This window comes from Ziziphus jujuba, chromosome 6 (assembly GCF_031755915.1).
Source record: "Ziziphus jujuba cultivar Dongzao chromosome 6, ASM3175591v1".
Lineage (NCBI taxonomy): Eukaryota > Viridiplantae > Streptophyta > Magnoliopsida > Rosales > Rhamnaceae > Ziziphus > Ziziphus jujuba.
The window spans coordinates 5,825,648-5,846,051 of NC_083384.1; the positions used below are offsets into that span (position 1 = coordinate 5,825,648).

The 20,404-nt window shown below is 35.9% G+C and overlaps 1 pseudogene; it reads right to left on the reverse strand.

Annotated features, from left to right (window-relative positions):
* Positions 1-342: 342 nt before the first annotated feature.
* Positions 343-18,970, reverse strand: LOC125418937 (SH3 domain-containing protein 1-like; annotated as a pseudogene).
* Between the last annotated feature and the right edge of the window lie 1,434 nt (positions 18,971-20,404).

The following is a 20,404-nucleotide window of genomic DNA, read 5'->3' on the forward strand; positions in this document are numbered from 1 at the left end:
GAGGCTTGGATATTTAAAAGATAGTGGAGGAGGCTATATAAAAAAAAAAGGCTATTTGGAAACCCACAAAAAAAAAAAAGAAAAAAAGAAAAAAAAAAAGAAAAAGGTGGCTGGGACTAATTGCAATTGGAAGGAAGAGAAGAGCTGAAGAAAAATGGATGGATGTTAATATTGCTGCTGCTGGATACAAGCCTATTTATAAGGCTTAAAGAGGCGGTAAAAATTGATCATAACCACCATGCTTGTTTAAATACAAAAACAAGCCCAACCCATATTTTCTCTAAGCTTTTACATTTGTCAACTTTATGAAACTCCTAAGTGCTTTAAGTAAACCACTTGTCATTACAAGCTTGAATGTGCTATTTTGCTTGTTGGGGCTTTCTCTTGCCTTTCTATGTAAGCAGAGGGGAACCATCCAGCCTTGCCGTTGCACTCGCCTTCTGACCATCCGTGAGGGGCCACCTGATTGATATCAACAATAGCATGCATAATAATCATGATCAGACAAAAGCTCTTTGACTTGCCCCGAAATATGTTGGGGATCCCTCATATAACTTGAGCAAGATATTCTAATTTCATCCGATAGGCTAATCAGAAGAAGTAGACACCTTTACTCTAAATTTAATAGCTGAAATGGGAACGACATTCCCATTGACACCTCAAGTGTGAAAGTTCTTGCAATTTGGAGTGTTATGGATATTCCTGATTATCTTAGTTAAACAAAGATGCAAATTGTATTTGTGGTGCTAAAAATGTGCGATGCATATTTTGAAAAGTATATCAACATCGGTTTTCAAAAGTATTTTCAAAACTGTCTTCAAAGAACTCTTTTTAAAAGAGTTTATCATATTTTCAGTATTAAAAGAAAAAACCATGCAAACCTTTCCCTGACCTTGTTTTAGAAAACAAATTTTATTTCAACAAATATAAAAGCAGTACAATCACAACCTGAAAATCTGGAGAAAGACAGCGGTATTTAAAATTAGCAGAGGACAGAGTACCTGGCGAACCACAACATAATCATCAACTGATAGACTCAGCTCCCCTTCTGCTTTAGCATCACATTGGTGAACAACCTACAAGATAAACTATTTCTAATAATATATGTCTTCCTAAAAAGAAAGAGCACAATGAAATAAAAAGTAAACTAAGCACAGTGGTAAAAAAACGACATGATAAATGCAAATACTCGTTGGTACCACGGTATAGCCGCTCCAATAACAAAAGACTAGCTTACATGATGTTATCTCTATGCATCGTAATGAAAAGCTATAATATTTCAGAGGTCTTACTTTAGCAATAAATAACATGTTGTCTTGATGATCATCAGATTCCTATGAGTTGTTATCCTAATTTCGAAGCCATTCATACACATTTCTCTGAATCTTCATCGGCACAGATGAAAATTCTTTTGATTGCCTCTCCAGAGTCATCTAGAATCAAGTATTTCAAAAAAATGCAGGGCAGAAAAAATTATTTACATAAAAATAGGGTACAAGAAAATGGTAAAGACAGAGCAAAGCTAGATAACAGACCTCAGCATGTAGCTTCTCCAAAATCCCAAGAGCATGTTGATGATAAGATCTCTCAGCATTGACCTTGCAAATAAATTTAAATGGTATTTTTTCTAAGACTCACTTGCCAAAGTTAAAATAAAATAATATAACTACTTGTATCCTCATTAAAATCTAATAGTAACGAAAATCATAGACATATAAAGATCTCTCAAAAGTTTTATTTGCAATTGGCAATAAGGACATACCAATACATATATATATATATATATATATGTATGGTGTTCTGTTGGACATATTAGTGAATATCTATCTGTATTTATTATTTATTTGTATTTATCTATTTTGTTATTATCTCGTGCTGCATATACATGTCTTACTAGGATATGTGTTCTTTATGTATGTATATCTGGTTGTTAGGCTTATGATGTATATATATCATTAATCAACTTAATGAATAGTATCCTTTACGTTCACTCTGTTTGCCTCCGTTCTTTTGTTATGGTATCAGAGCTAAATAGGGTTTAGCAAGCTCTCCTCCCTTTCTACAATCTTTTCCCTCTTTCTTTCCACAACCTTTTTCCTTCATTTTCTCCCTGATATGATGACCACTCCTTCCTCAAAATCATAGGCCCTTGTTGATCCTCTTCAAATCATAACAGAACCCATTTTTGCCAACAGAGACAACCTATTTTCCCTTGCGCAAACAATTCGATGCTCTCTTGATTGGGTATGATCTTTATGGATTTATTGATGGTTCTATTCCTTATCCTACTCCAACATTGTATGACAAATCAACCAATCCCGATTATCTCTTCTTGATTCATCAAGACTCCCTTTTACTTGGTGCCTTGCTTGCTTCTTTATCACCTGATGTACATCGTCTGGTTTCTACTACTACTATCTCGAAGGAGGGATGGGATAAACTTGCTCTTGCATTCTCCAAGCCGTCATGTCCGCGATTGCTCCGTCTACGTGAAAAGCTCCTTCGGTTTCAAGGTACCCGATCTATTTCAGAGTATCTGTATGACGTTAAGTCTTCTGTCGATGAGTTGGCCTTACTTGATGCTCCTGTGAGTGATGATGACTTAATCCTTTATATTCTTAATGGGTTGTCTCATGAGTTTGAAACTATATCTGCTGCATTTCGCTCCCGTGACATTCCTATCCATTTTGAGGAGCTATATGACAAGTTACTTGAACATGCCAATTATAAGAAAAGAACTGAAACCAAGAATGATGATATTCCTATCACCATACATGCTACCAACAGATTTTCTTCCTCCTCATTAAAGGTCTGTTCTACTCGGTCTCACCAGTCAAGACCCAGTGCCATCTCTTCCATCTACAAGGGACGTAATCAATAAGTTATCACAACTGGATATAAAGGGCATTGTCAGCTTTCCTCTCAAATAGGACACTTTGCCAGGTTTTGTCATCTTCTCCAACAACAATGGACCTACACTCCTACCCACCAACAAAGTAGCTTTCCACGAGTTCCTTCACCCTAGGCATTTCACTCTTGCTCTGTTCTTGGTCCACCACCAGCGGTCTCTTCATTCTCCTCCCCGTGGCTCATTGACTCGGGCGCCTTACATCATATTGCCAATGACCTTCGCTGTCTCTCTCTCCACTCTGAATATGATGGGCCCGATGAAATTGCAGTCGACAATGGTAACAAATTGAAAATCACACACACAGGTTCTACTCACCTTCCCTTTCAATCTAAACCTTTTAGTTTGTCTAATGTTTTATGTGTCCCTGCTATGACTAGAAATTTATTATCTGTTTCCAAATTTTGCCAAACCAATAATGCTTCAATTGAATTCTTACCATCTTGTTTGCTTGTGAAGAATCTTCGGATGGGCACAGTACTTCTCAAAGGACCATTTAATGGAGGGACGTATGAATGGCCAGCCATTGTTGATCAAACTCGTTTTCCTCATGCCTTTACTAGCATTCGAACAAGCTTAGAAGATTGGCATCTTAGGCTTGGTCATCCTTCTAATAGAGTTCTCCATCAAATGATTTCTACCTATTCTTTACCTGTGTCTTCGTTTTCCAAGTTTAATTGTAATTCCTGTCACTGTAATAAATCCCATCGGCTTCCCTTTGAGACATCGTCCTTGTCTAGTTCTAAACCGTTATAGTTAATTTATTTGGATGTTTGGGGTCCTACCCCTGTCACTTCTTTTGATGGATTTCAATTTTATGTTGTTTTTGTTGACCATTACACTAAATACATATGGTTATTTCCTATTACACATAAATTCGATGTGTAATCTATTTTTCTTAAATTCAAACCTCTTGTTGAAAACTTCTTTCAACTTCCCATTATGTCCTTCTACTCAGATAATGGCGGAGAATTTTTAAAGCTGAAACCATTTTTTGAAACAGAAGGAATTAGTCATTTTCTTACCATTTCACATACTCCACAACAAAACGGGTATGCCGAACGTCGTCATTGGCATATCCGTAAAACTGGTCTTTATTTGCTATCTCAAGCCAAATTGCCACTTAAATTCTGGTCTTCTGCCTCCACCACTGCTGTCTATCTAATCAATCGACTGGTCACTCTCTCCTTGAACTCCCTGTCTCCATTCCAAAAACTCTTTCAAAGATCTCCTAATTATGACTCTTTACGCATATTCGGTTGTTTATGTTACCCATGGCTAAAACCATATACCCATCACAAATTAGAGCCCAAGTCCACTCCCTGTATTTATTTAGGAACCCTTCAGTCTCAAAGTGGCTCAAAATGTTATTACCCACAACCTAACAAAGTTTATCTCTCTCGACATGTTGTTTTTATGGAATCATTCTTTCCTTTCCCAAGCCTCTCCTCTCCACATCCATCTGTTCCAAGCACTTCCGCTTCTCCTGTCCTCTCTGCCCCGTCGGCCATTCCCTATAATTTTCTTCCTTTTCCTTTTCTTCCCCTCAACCTCCTCCTCTTTTGCCTTCGTATTCACCATCCATGCTATGTTGTACCCATTTTCGTTCAACTCCACCAACCATTGCACCGTCTTTACCTCCTTTACCTTCTTTTGATCATAGGTCTTGCTCCTCCACTGTGCGACCTCCTGAAGATACTGTGCCTGGTCATCACCTTCTTTTATCTGCTTCACCTCCTACTTCCACGTCCACACTGGCTTGCCCATCTGTTTCCTCGCCCCCTTCCTTGTCCCGACCAGCTTGAACCCATGCCATGCGCACTTGTGCTCTAAACAATATCTTCAAACCGAAACTTCTTTCTGACTTCTTCCCTGCCACTACCATTCCATCTTTATCTTCCATAGTTCCAGAACCCCGAACAACCGCCCAAGCCTTAAAGCTTCCTGAATGGAGAGCTGCCATGCAATCTGAGTATAAAGCTCTTCAAGGCAATCACACCTGGGATCTTGTTCCGTCTACTACTGCTCATAATATTGTTGGTTGTTGTTGGGTTTTTCGGGTGAAATATAATCCAGATGGCTCAGTTAACAAGTATAAAGTAGTGTTGTTGCAAAAGGATTCAATCAACGTCCGGGTCTTGATTACTCTGATACTTTCAGTCCGGTTATTAAGCCTGCCACTATTCGGGTCGTTCTGAGTGTTGCTTTGTCTTATAATTGGCCCATTCGCCAATTGGATATCAACAATGCCTTCCTAAATGGTCATCTGTAGGAAGAGGTCTATATGGCTCAACCGCCGGGTTTCATTGAGCCTTCTAAATCTATGCATGCTTGTAAGCTTCGAAAAGCAATTTATGGCTTGAAACAGGCTCCTAGAGCATGGTACAATGCCTTGAAGCAGTTCCTTCTTTTATATGCGTTAAAAAATGCTTACTTAGATACCTTTCTTTTTGTTTACATGCGAAATGATCTCACTCTCTATCTTCTTGTTTATGTGGATGATATAATTCTTACAAGCAGCTTCTGTACGTTCATAGACCAGTTTGTCACCTCTCTTGCTAATCAATTCTCCTTGAAGGATCTTGGTCCTTTAAACTACTTTCTTGGTGTTGAAGTCCTCTCTACTACAACCAGTCTTCATCTGTCCCAGTAAAAGTATGTCCTTGATATCTTAGACCATGCAAGGATGATGGATGCCAATCCTGTTTCCACTCCAATGTCTCCTTCTGCCTCACCTTCTTTGTCTGATGGTCATCCTTTGCCATCTCCAACTCAGTATCGCCAACTTATGGGTATGCTTCAATACTTGCTTCTCACCCGCCTGACATTGCCTTTAGTGTCAATCAGTTGTCTCAGTTTTTGCATCAACCGACATATTCTCATTGGACAGCCGTTAAACGTCTTCTTTGGTATCTTATAGGCACTCATTCTCTTGGGCTCTTCTTGCATCAGAATTCTCCTCTTAAACGTCTTCTTTAAAGCTGACTGGGTTGGAAATCGTGATGACAGCACCTTCACTTTCGCTTATGTTATCTTCCTAGGTCACAATCCCATTTCCTGGACTTCTTGCAAGCAAAAATCCATCTCTCGATCCACTATTGAAGCGGAGTATCGCTCTGTCGCCCACATTACTTCTGAATTATGCTAGTTACTTTCTCTTTTGAAGGAATTGAATGCTACTCCTCTTGTCACTCCTACTGTGTATTGTGATAATTTAAGCGTGATGTATGTTTGTGCCAATCCTAAGTTGCATTTGTGAATGAAGCATGTGCGTATTAACTTCCATTTTGTTCATGATCATGTGACTGCTGGCTCCCTTCGTGTTGCTCATGTTACCACTCATGATCAAATTGCTGATGTTTTAACCAAGCCACTATCTAGTTCCCGCTTTCAGCTTCTACATTCCAAGCTACGTGTTCTTCCCAGACCCACTTACTTGAGGGGGGTATATTAGTGAATATCTATCTGTATTTATTATTTATTTGTATTTATCTATTTTGTTATTATCTCATGCTGTATATACATGTCTTACTAGGATATGTATTCTTTATGTATGTATATTTGGTTGTTAGGCTTATGATGTATATATACCATTACTCAACTTAATGAATAGTGTATTTTACGTTCACTCTGTTTGCCTCTGCTCTTCTGTTAGGATAGAGAATAAAAAAATTACCATTGTAAGAAGCCTATGAAAAGTCATCTGCTACTGCTGATCCTCAACTGACAACATAACAGCAGTCGCTTCTCTGCCAAGTGCCACAGTAAAAGATTTAAGGTCAGCAAGTTTTGCTTCTGCACTCTGAAGCTTCACAGAACTCTTACAAGACATAGAAAGATCCCTAGTTTTTGATCGACGCCTCAACACTTCCGTAACCTGATAAGAAGATATTCACTATAAATATGTAGTTTTCTACACCAGTGTTTACTCCTAAACTTGAGATTAGTAATTACCTGAGCCTCCACATCCTGACGGAGTTTATCATAACAGTAAACTAAGTGACGAGCATCTTCCAAAGGAGCTCCATTTATTTGTGTCCATAATAACTCACAAACCTACAGATTTAAAACATGTGGCCTAATTACAAACATAAAAAGAAACAGAGAAGATGAAACTTAAAATTTTAGTAGACAATAATAAAATATTCCTACACTCATTGCTTATTCCTTGTACTAAACAAGTTTTTCAAGTACTTCGAATACATTCCTTATTACAGTTAGAGAACAAAAGAGCTCTAAGCATGGTTAAAATCACTAACGTCCTCTGCACTCAATACAAATAGCTTTTGATGGAAGTAGTCCATCACAAATGTAACATTTCATGTTACAGGTCATTAACTTTTGCAAAACCCACAAAGAAGTAAAAAAGAATAACACAACAAATTATTTGAGGTGGTACACCTCTTGATGATATATACCACCAATTATAATATTGGGATTGTTTCACAAGCAAAACACAAAACTAAATTGAGAGAATCCTACTTCATATCCCTCCATCGTAGCATCTTTAATGGCAAAAAAATGTAGCTGGATACGGATAGAAAATGTAGCCACGCAAACATCAAACGTAAGTAATAAATCGCCGTTCCTACAACCTAATAGGCATAAAAATTGTCTTTTCATCTCTTAACCTGTCAACAAAACATAAACTATTCTTTTTAGAGTTTCCCTACCCAACCTTGAAACCAAAGATCTCCACTCCAAATGCTCAAGTCCAACACATAAACAAGTCTAAGCAATGCCCTCGTTCAGAAATGCCAAAAGCAAATTTTTGCATTTTTGTCCACAAAAATCTAAACTGAAACACATTCAACTGCTATGTGTTTTTCAAGGATCATGTCATGAGATTGCCAAAATGTTTCGCATGAATAGCTTAGTAAAGAAATTAACTGATCATTGAGGATATTAAGAAGATCTTCCCTCTCCTTTTCAATTGCATTATGTGAGGTACCAAAGTTGATAGAAGCTCTTGCAAGAGGAGCGTGAGTGCTCTGATTCTTAGATTCATATGTACAGCAATCTTCCGCTAGCTTCCTCACTAAATTATTTAAGGTGGAACTTATATGCTAGCCTTGTAAAAGGATGTTATGTACATGTTCCATGCAAGGTTCATGTAGGAATTGTCTGTATGGTGTCCAGGGAAGACTTGGTCTTTGGACTTAGTCTTTGTTGGTTAATTTGTTTTAATATTTTGTTATCATTATTTTCGGATTGTTAGTGTAACAGCCTAGACCACCCACATGCGATATTGTCCTCTTTGGACCTGGGGAATCCTCTTACAACCCAACCCTCCAGGTTTTAAAAGGCCTCGCAAGGGAAAGGTATCCACACCCACTTATATGGAGTGTTTCGTTCTTCTTTCCAACAGATGTGGGACTTCACAATTCTCCCCCCTTGGGGCCCAGGGTCCTCGCTGTAACACCAATCCGGGTACTGGCTCTGATACCAACTGTAACAGCCCAGACCACCTGATGCAAACCCGCCCGAGCTCGCACAACCGACAACTCACTGGGGCACTGATCCGATACGGATGAAGACTGGACCGATCACTAGGGCTCAAGCTAAGAGGTTTTAAGGACAACCTTGCTGCCTTTATCCAGAGAGTAATTCATTCTCAAAAGGGCTTGTCCATACCTGAAGATAAAGGACCTGTTTTAAATATCCAAGTGGTGGAAGCTGATACATCGGATACCCATACATCAGACATTTTATATTAGACACCCTTGCCTCGGACATCTGATCTCGGACTTCGGACATCGGATGTAACTTAGCTTGGACAGACATCAGTTAGCTCGGCCAGACATAACTTAGCTCGGACAAACATTAGTTAGCTCGGCTAGACATAAGTTAGCTCGGACAGACATCAGTTAGCTCAGATAGGCCATAAGTTAGCTCGGTTGAAGACATAATTCAGCCTAGATGTCAAAGTCAACTCGTTATCTAATTTGCGATTGACTTTATTTCTTTTTGGGTTTTTATTTATTTATTTTCTGGACAAATAACTTTAGGAAGGTTTTTATTTTATTCTTTCCATCGTAAATTAATTAATTCCTAATTTAATATAAAGGAATTAATTAATCAAACTTAGATTAGGAAAGGAAGTATAGTTTCAGCCAACTAGGTTTCTTTATGTGTGTGATCGGTTTTACCTAGGGTTTTTTAGGGTTTATTTTGTTTCTTTCAAAGCCTATTTAAAGGCTTATTTTTCAATATGATTACAACTTTGATTTGATTAAGAAAATACCTGTGAGATTAATTATCTCTTTGTTCTTTGAGAGCACCTAAAACACCATTAGAGAATTAGTTGTTTTAGCTTGACTTATCAATAGGATCTCCATCCCCTATTGTGGCATCTACATTATACCAAAGTTTCTAACCACAGGTTAGTTAGGGGTTGAGGTCAATTCCATTAGAACTTGAACTTAATTAAGATCCCGGCTAATATAATACGGGTTTAGGAGCAGGTCGTCCTAGGTTCGTATCATTTGGTATCAGAGCTAAATTTTTTTCAGGTTTGATCTATCTTTATTTGCTTTATTTTTTTTTGTGTTATTCTGCAATTTTATCATTAGGTTAAGGTTGCTTCTATCACCATACACGTTCTGCATCTTAAAAAAAAAAAAAAATTCATTCCTAGTTGAATTAGGATTTCCTAGTTTTATCGTATTTTTGTTTCCTACTTTGTTGGTTGTTTTTCATCATTGTTCTTGTTAATTTTGGTTTTTGTTGATTTTTCTTTGCTGTTTTAGTCTTAAATATTTGCATTCATATATTAAAAAAAAAAAAAAAGAGTTTGCGGCAACATTTAAAAAAAAAAAAAAAACTGCACATTTGTGTTTATTTGGAGGTCACGGGTTTGGTGTTTGTTTTGGAGTTGGAATTGCAATTTTGGTAATTATTCTTGCTACTGCAGTTGTTTATGTTCTGTGAGTGAAACAAAAAAGAAAGAAAAAAGAAGAGGTAAAGCCGAATAATAAAGAAAAAAAAAATATTTCGGTTTGTTGGAGTTTGATTTGTTTGTTGGAAATTTGTTGGAGCTGCTGGTTTTTTTTTGCTTATTTATTCAATATTTGAGTTGCTGGAGAGTTATTTTTGCTGCTGGATAATTTAGTTTGAGTGCTAAATTATTTGGATTGAAATTAGTTAAAGGAATTGATACAAAACTTGAATTACAAAGAACAACAACCAACAACTTTTCTATATTTTTGTTCTCTTTGATTCTTGTTCGTATTTGAATTTCTTTTTCTAGAATTTTATTCTTGAACTCATAATCTACTACCATCTGGTGCAGTTTTCAAAAATTCCAACGTTTTCCCATTATTTTGTGTTTTCTTGTCTAGAAAGCCGAAAAATTAGGATTTGTTGGATTCTTTCGGTATTGCCTACTTTTTGCTACTGTTTTGTTGATAAGTTTAATTAAAACATACTAGTGATCTAATTGCTGTTTTGTGGGTGTTTTAATTAGAACTTTGAGATAATTCATTGAGTGGAAAAAGGCAAGAGTGTGTGAGCTTAAAAGAGGGTAAAAAGCCGAAACAAGTGTGCAAACACGAGTGTCGAGTCCTCGTTTGAGTGAAACACGTAAGGGAGTGAAATTGTAAGGTCCTATTTTATTTCTATTGCATTATTATACTAACATGACAAAATCAAGAATGAGGAGAGGGGAGCCACCCTTGAGGATCAATGAGGAGGAGTCCGTAGCACTCCATGGCGATACCCGAGCTACTGGGAGTGGAGACCAAGTGGACATGAGAACTGTTTTAGGGTCAATACAGCGGGTTAGTGCTCAAGTTGAGCATGTGAATCAAAGGATGGGAAGGCTAGAAGTTTCACAAGGAATTCCAAACACAAGAAATAGGCAAGAATTTCATGGAGAGTGAGGTCGAGGACGAGGAGGTTGCAAGAGACCGAGAGAGGAATTTGATGAGGAGCCATTCAGTGGAGACTTTGAAGAAGGTATGGATGAAACTTTTGCTATTCAAGATAGAGCTGGCCGTGGAAGATATAGGAGGGAAGATACAGATGATGATTTGGGAAATATCAAGGTTAACATCCCACCTTTTATAGGTAAAAGTGATCCCGAAGCTTATTTGGAGTGGGAAGAAAAATAGAGATGATTTTTGACTGCCATAACTATTCGGAAGGTAAGAAGGTAAAGTTGGCAGCAATGGAGTTTGGCCATTATGTACTCCAATGGTGGACAAATGAGCAAAGCACCCGAAGGAGAGTTGGTGATGACTTGATTACAACATGGCGTCAAATGAAAGGAGCCATGAGGAAACAGTTTGTGCCATCCCATTACCATAGGTTGCTGCATCAACGGCTTCAATCTTTGTCTCAAGGAAGTAGGTCTGTGGAGGATTATTACAAAGAGATAGAGATGTTAATGATGAGGCTGAATATGAATGAGGATAGGGAGGCAACAATGGCGAGATTTCTTGGTGGTTTGAACCGTGACATTGCCAACCAGCTTGAATTACAAGAATACTTGGAATTGGAGGAGATGTTGCATGTAGCAATTAAGCTTGAGAACCAATTCAAGAGGAGGGGTGTTAGCACACGGTTTGGAGGAGTTTCTAGCAGTGGAAGGACAAGTTCAAGTGGCTGGAAAAACAATTCTACTAATGAAAGCAAGCTGAAGCCGAAGCTTGGGGAAGAAGCTACTAACCGGCCAAGAAGAGAATTTAAAACCGAATCTGCCCAAGCCATTAAAGGTGATGTAAAATCTGAACCTAAACCTCAAAAGTCAAGAGAAATTATTTGTTTCAAGTGCCAAGGAAGAGGACATATAGCCAGCCAATACTCGAATAGAAGGATAATGGTAATTAAGGGTAACGGAGAGGTGGAATCCGAAAGTGAGGCTAGTAAGGCTGAAATCGAACAAGAAGATGAAGGACCTGATGATGAGGCCGAACCATTGAACACATCAAACGTTGAGCTAAATTTGGTCTCAAGGAGGGTACTTGCTGTTTACAAGGATGAAGAACAAATTCAACGAGAGAACATCTTCCACACTCGTTGTGAAATACAAGGTAAAATTTGTAGCATGATTATAGATAGTGGGAGTTGTACTAATGTAATAAGTAACCTTGTTGTTGATAAATTGGGCTTAAAAACAATAAAACATCCTGAACCATATAGATTACAATAGCTTAATGATAGTGGTAAGATGAAAGTAAACAAACAAGCCAAAGTAAAATTTAATATAGGTAGATATGAGGATGTAGTTTTATGTGATATTGTACCCATGATTCCTGGACATATACTATTAGGTAGACCATGGCAATTTGATAAAGATGCTACTCATTTTGATCGAGAAAATAGCATTGTTTTCAGGTTTAAAGGGAAGAAGGTCAAGCTGGAACTATTATCTCCTAAAGAGGTTTACAAAGACCAATTACAAATGGAACAAAGGAGAGAAGCCGAAAAGCTCAAGGAAAAAGCAAGTATGGCACCAATGGCTTCACCAGCCTTTCAAGAAGGTAAGAATGAGGTTGCTGATCAATGTAAGGTTTATAAGACTCATATTGAGTGGAAAGGTCAAGGAAAAACCAAAAGAGAGGGGAAAGAAAGTGGCAAACCCGAGAGCTTGGAGAAGGAAGGGAAATCAGAAGGTTTGTGCCAATCCAAGGGGGAAAAAGAAAAAGAAAGAAAAGCAAGGTCAAGTAGCAACTTTTATTTGAGTTTAGGGGATATTAATAAGGTTATTGAGTGTAAGAAACCTTTGCTGGTCATGATTTATAAATAAAATTATTTTAATGATCAAACTAACTTTGAAGAACTTGAATTGCCAAGTTCAATGAATTCTCTTTTGAAAGAGTTTGGAGATGTCTTCCCAAATGAAATTCCAAGTGGACTACCACCTATTCGAGGGATAGAACATCAAATTGACTTTGTTCTAGGGGCTTCCATACCAAATAGACCAGCTTATAGGAGCAATCCCAAAGAAACAAAGGAGCTGCAAAAACAGGTAAGTGATTTGCTTGATAAAGGATACATTCGTGAGAGTTTAAGTCCATGTGTTGTTCCTGTTTTGTTGGTACTTAAAAAGGATGGTTCTTGGAGAATGTGTGTTGATTGTAGGGCTATAAATAACATTACCATCAAATATAGGCATCCCATTCCTAGATTAGATGATATGCTTGATGAGTTGCATGGTGCTTGCATGTTTACAAAAATTGATCTTAGGAATGGTTATCATCAAATTAGGATGAAAGAAGGTGATGAATGGAAAACCGCATTCAAAACTAAATATGGGCTGTATGAATGGTTGGTTATGCCTTTTGGATTATCCAATGCACCTAGTACTTTTATGAGGCTTATGAATCATGTAATGCATCCATTTATTGGTAAATTTGTGGTTGTTTATTTTGATGGCATTCTAATATATAGCCAAAATTTGGATGACCATGTGGATCAACTTAGGCAAGTTTTGCAAGTTCTTAGAAAGGAAAGATTGTTTGCTAACATTAAAAAATGTGAATTTTGCAAAGATGAGCTTGTGTTTCTAGGATTTGTAGTAAATGCTGCAGGAATCAAAGTTGACCAAGCTAAGGTGAAGGCAATTCAAGAGTGGCCGGTTCCTACTTCTATCACCCAAGTGAGGAGCTTTCATGGCTTGGCAAGCTTTTATAGAAGATTTGTCAAGGATTTTAGTACCATAGCAGCACCATTGAATGAAGTTGTCAAGAAGAATGTCGGCTTCAAATGGGGGGAAGTACAAGAAAAATCTTTTAATTTGTTGAAAGAAAAATTATGTAATGCACCTTTGTTAGTTTTGCCAAATTTTTCTAAGACTTTTGAAATTGAGTGTGATGCTTCGGGTGTAGGTATTGGAGCTGTCCTAATGCAAGAAGGAAGACCCATAGCCTACTTTAGTGAAAAATTAAATGGAGCTGCCCTAAACTACCCGACTTATGACAAGGAGATGTATGCTTTGGTGAGGGCTTTGGAGACGTGGCAGCATTATCTCATGCCAAAGGAGTTTGTGATTCATATGGATCATGAGTCTTTAAAGCATATCAAGGGTCAAGGAAAGCTCAACCGAAGGCATGCCAAGTGGATTGAATTTATTGAAACCTTTCCATATGTGATCCGCTAGAAAAAGGGTAAGGAAAATGTGGTTGCCGATGCATTATCCCGAAGGTATTTACTCTTTTTTACCTTAGATGCTAGATTGCTTGGATTTGAACAATTGAAAGAACTTTATGAGCATGATAGCGACTTTGGAAAAATTTTTAGAACCTGTTTGAAACATGGATTTAATAAATTTTACATATTTGAGGGATATTTGTTTAAGGAGAACAAACTTTGTGTGCCTAATTGTAGTATTAGGGAATTATTGGTTCGGGAAGGACATGGAGGTGGTTTAATAGGTCATTTTGGTGTTTTAAAAACTTTATCCTTGCTGCAAGAACATTTTTATTGGCCTAACATGAGGAGAGATGTTGAGAGAACTTGTGAAAGATGTTTGAAGTGCCGAAAAACAAAATCAACATTGAAGCCGCATGGATTGTACAAGCCTTTGCCGATTCCTACCTATCCTTGGGTAGATTTGTCTATGGATTTTATTCTTGGGTTGCCTAGGTCAAGGACAGGTAAGGATTCAATATTTGTTGTAGTAGATAGGTTTTCTAAGATGGCACATTTTATTGCATATAACAAAACTGATGATGCATCCAATATTGCTAATTTATTTTTCAAGGAAATTGTGAGATTGCATGGAATGCCAAGAACTATTGTTTCGGATAGGGATGCTAAGTTCTTAAGCTATTTTTGGAAAACTTTGTGGGCTAAATTAGGTACTAAGCTTTTATTTTCAACTACTTGTCATCCACAAACTGATGGACAAACCGAAGTAGTAAATAGAACCTTGTCTGCATTGTTGAGAACATTAATTAGTAGAAATTTAAGAACTTGGGAAGAATGTTTAACACATGTTGAATTTTCATATAATAGGTCTTTACATTCAGCAACTAAATTTACTCCATTTGAAATTGTTTATGGTTTTAATCCTTTGACTCCATTAGATTTAACACATTTACCTTTAAGTGAGCGTGCTAATCTAGATGGAAAACAAAAAGCTGATTTTGTAAAGCAGATTCATGAGAAGACACGAGAAAATGTTGAAAGGAGGACCGAGCAATATGCAAAGGTGGCTAATCAAGGCCGAAAATCAATGGTGTTTGAACCTGGAGATTGGGTGTGGCTGTATTTAAGGAAAGAAAGGTTTTCTAAACAAAGGAAATCCAAACTCATGCCGAGGGGCGATGGACCTTTTCAAGTTTTGGAGAGGATAAAAGACAATGCCTACAAACTTGATTTACCGGGTGAGTATAGTGTTAGTGCCACCTTTAATGTTGCTGATTTATCTCCTTTTGCTGCAGGTGATGACTTCAATTTGAGGACAAATCCTTTTCAAGAGGAGGGGAATGATGCGAACCCGTCCGAGCTCACACAATCGACAACTCACTGGGGCACTGATCTGATACGGATGAAGACTGGACCGATCACTAGGGCTCAAGCTAAGAGGTTTAAGGACAACCTTGCTGCCTTTATCCAGAGAGTAATTCATTCTCAAAAGGGATTGTCCATACCTGAAGATAAAAGACCTGTTTTAAGTATCCAAGTGGTGGAAGCTGATACATCGGATACCCATACATCGGACATTTTATATCAGACACCCTTGCCTCGGACATCGGAGCCTTGCCTCGGACATCTGATCTCAGACTTCGGACATCGGATGTAACTTAGCTCGGCCAGACATAACTTAGCTCGGACAGACATCAGTTAGCTAGGCCAGACACAAGTTAGCTCAAACAGATATCAGTTAGCTAGGCCAGACACAAGTTAGCTTGGACAGACATCAGTTAGCTCGGATAGGCCATAAGTTAGCTCGGACATCAGGCAGACATAAGTTAGCTCGGTTGAAGACATAATTCAGCCTAGATGTCAAAGTCAACTTGTTACCTAATTTGCGATTGACTTTATTTCTTTTTGGATTTTTATTTATTTATTTTCTGGACAAATAACTTTAGGAAGGTTTTTATTTTATTCTTTCCATTTTAAATTAATTAATTCCTAATTTAATATAAAGGAATTAATTAATCAAACTTAGATTAGGAAAGGAAGTATAGTTTCGGCCAACTAGGTTTCTTTATGTGTGTGGCCGGTTTTACCTAGGGTTTTTTAGGGGCTATTTTGTTTCTTTCAAAGCCTATTTAAATGCTTATTTTTCAATATGATTACAACTTTGATTTGATCAAGAAAATACCTGTGAGATTAATTATCTCTTTGTTCTTTGAGAACACCTAAAACACCATTAGAGAATTGGTTGTTTTAGCTTGACTTATCAATAGGATCTCCATCCCCTATTGTGGCGTCTACATTATACCAAGGTTTCTAACCACAGGTTGATTAGGGGTTGAGGTCAATTCCATTAGAACTTGAACTTAATTAAGATCCGGGTTAATATAATATGGGTTTAGGAGCAGATCGTCCTAGGTTCGTATCACCACCCGCATGCGATATTGTCCTCTTTGGACCTGAGGAATCCTCTTACAACCCAACCCTCAAGGTTTTAAAAGGCCTCACAAGGGAAAGGTATCCACATTCACTTATATGGAGTGTTTCGTTCCCCTTTCCAACCGATGTGAGATTTCACAGTTAGCGACTAGGAAGGTGGAGTTGTGTTTTCCTAGTTTTACGTTCAGTTGTTATTATGCTTATATTAAAGTTGTTTTAGGATTAATAAACATATACAAGTTGAATCCAGAGTACTTTCCTTCCCTTATCTTCCCTCTTCCTTTGTCTAATTTCACTACCCAACAAAGGAACACATTAAGCAGACAAGATAACTATTCTCACCTATCTCCATTTGCTTGTAGCTTGTAGAAATAAATCTTTCAACTCCATGTAAAATACTTCGCTAAAAGTGCTGCACAACATTATCTATAATTAGAATTTAGTCAAAATAACCATTGCTCCATACTACCAGATGTTACATTGCAAAAATACTCCTAAAGATTAAAAATGCTGAAACATAGTTAATATTAACTAACATTCTAACATCATAAAGCTTGGGAACTACACCTTAGCTTCCCTTGTAGGGTTGTACAAATTTTGAAGTTGTTGGTGGCACAAAATTTCAGCTTCATCAACCATAACAGTATCATTATCTAAGCTTCCCAATGGTCTCAATACTGCCTGCAAAACAATGAACATCGAAATCAAATTCAAAACTTATGATGCCTAAAGGTCATATTTGGCATGCCATATTAGACGGTATAAGGACTCTGGATCCTTCTAATACTTTTTGTCATAACAAACAATCATGTGTTATAAGGACTCTAGATCCTTCTAATACTTTTTGTCATAACAAACAATTATGTGTTTGGTATGACAAAAAGTATGCATGAGCTAATAGACCCAACTCAATACAATCCAATCTATATAATAATAGTAATTAGTCATTAATTCATTCGATGGAAAAAGAAAGGCTAAGGATCATAGCAAAACGCATATATATCTGGTAAAATATCGAGTAGTTACAAATAACCCCTCAAAGTACGATACATTTCCCGCATTCTATAATGTAAAATTTCTTTATGATCAAAATCCAAACTTACGTTTAAAAGAATATATATATTCCCTCATTCTAGTGTTGCCAGCCTCTTTGAAAACTAGAAAATTTGTAACATTTACCTCTTAGCACAGCCAAAGTTTGAAATGTTTAATTATTATTCAAGTAATATAAACTTATATATGTGATGTAGACATTATCTCTGCAAGATCTTAAATATTTCATGACATATAGAAAATTTTAAGTTTAGTATAACAAGTTATTTTGTATGATGTGTGGATGTGATCCAACGATGTATTTAATTAAACCAAACTAGTTAATGTATAGATTAAACTGAAATAATCAGTCTCCCATGAATATAACATTTTATTTAAACAATAAGTGAAAATAAATGAAAGACAAAATGACCCAAGAAATAAAAGGTTTTATTTTAGTCATGGTTTCTATAAAACCTTATTCCTTAAAATACATATATAGTTTTTTTTTAAATAAAAAAAGAAAAGAAAATACATTATTCACTCATTTTTCAGAGTTCATATTTTCTAAAATATAAGTGCTACCACGCATAAACTGATTAAGTAGCATTATTTTCCTTCTTTAATGTTTCACCGTATCCAAGCATTTTTAAGAGTCATTATTCCCTCAAATATCGGACAAATACTATTGGCCGTGTTCACATCTATAACATCAGAGTAGCCGGTAATCACACTTGAATAGCATCCATTCCACATGTCGTTGCTATATTGATAAAACTTGCTCAACTTGTAATCATAAATACTGCTCCAATTAATTCCTTTGTAGTGATCAGCTACACGAATCTCAGTACATACCTACAAAATTATCCAAAGGATCATGGTGTATGATTATATAGTCCTGCTATAAGTCTATAATTTTTCCACGAAAAATTTTATTTATATAAACAATCATTATTTAAAATAAAAAAATTATCTTGTATAAAATAAAAAGTCCTAATAATTGTCACATCTTCTCCCAAAAAAAAAAAAAAAAAAAGCGCTACCTACACGGTTGTGGTCGAGCGCTCTATCCCATGGATTGTACCAAGCCAACATCCAGTCAGAAGCATCACCATTCTCATCCTGGCCACAATATATGGTGGTTCCGATGGATCCAGTAAACGATGGAATATTTTGGACGTGAAGAAATGCATTCCATTGACCATTTTCGAGCACCAATGGGTATGGAGAATCCCCAATATGCCCTTGCCAATCATGGGACCCAACATATGTTAATCTGTTTCCTGTTGCGTTGTAAATCAAGCAAGCCGTGGTGACTACTAGAACACCATATTTTGGCTTCAAGCTCTCAACGAATTTCCGGGCGTTCACATCTTTGTCGTCTGCATTTTTCATTAGCAGAGCCTCATAAGCTCTGTCTGTTGCCGTTATCTCCTTCCCTTGATATTTCGGCATCGCCTCTAATGTCTGGTTCGTGATGGGGATGCCAAACACGTTGGAAGCCATTTTAGCTTTTTGAGGCTTTGAAACTCTCAAAACTTTTATGAAAGCTTGGAAGTTGGAATGCTTTATATGACAATATTGGAGATCGTTTGTTTATATATGAGAAGAACCAAAAGGGCAGCATGATCTAACGTCTGTTTACACAATTACAATACAAAAAGTCAATTATTGTTTAGTCTTTCTTTTATTATGAAATAATGTTCTAGTTTTTCAAATTTTACATAGTAAACGCGCATGATGAATATAAGGTCGTCATATCAAATTTATAGTCATTGACTTTTTCTTTTTTTTTTTTTTTTTTTTTGGGTCTTTGGCCGCTCATTGTTCGAGGATAATAGCATCATTCTTGATTTTTCTGGCTAAACAAAATCATTGGGGTTGCAGTTAACCAGCCCTTTATTGGTGAATTTGCTAATTTCTAACAAATTTTTTTTTATCCAAAATTCTATAATATATAGTTTATAAAGCACTTATACAATAAATACTAAAAAATATTTAAATAGTACTTTTAAATGTATTTTTAAATAAAATAAGTATCTTTTCTTAATAATTACTTAAAAATCTTTAAAAAAACAATTTTCCACATAAAATCATGAAAGTAAACTTGAAAAAGAAGTTTATCCTTTCAAATATTTTTAAAAGGACAAACATTTTAAAATATATGTAAATTATTTTTTAAAAAATTATTTTTAAAATTAAATGTCATTTAATAAATTTTCTTTTTACTTCATTTAATTCTTTATTAGACAAAAAATATTTTTTTATAATTTTCTGGAAAATTATAATACAAAATTTTATATATATATATATATATATATGTATTTTAGTTTATATTCTCTTACCAAATTTCAAAGATTTGGTTTTAAATTCAATCTTTAAATATGGTTTTCTATAAATATTTATTATCTATTTGGTGCCCAATAAATCCATACCTACATTAAATATATTATACATGTTCAAGTAAATAAATATTATTTTGATAATTTTATTTATCTCTTCTTAAATAAAAAAAAAATGAAGATTAAAAATACAACCTTAAATAAGTATGTATTTAGTAATAGCATTTTATTAATTAAAATTTGATCATATTTAAAATTATAATTTAAATAGTCATAATCGTATTAGATTGGTTAACACATTTGTTAAATATATTAATTTTGAATTAAATAAGTCAACTCAAAAAATGATATGTTCAACAATTGTGTTATATGAAATGATTTTGGATTTGACTTCAAATTTGATTTGAATCCAATTATAATAAATCCAAAGCCATTAAACATATCTTGAATTCAATTAAATTTGGGTGAAATCCCATCCATTTTAATTTAGAATACATTTTAATTTTTGTAAAAAAAAAAAAAAATTTCTAAGGTTTATATGTTTGTGTATATAGATTAGGGTGCTTTTTTTATTTTTATTTTATTTTGTTTTATTTTT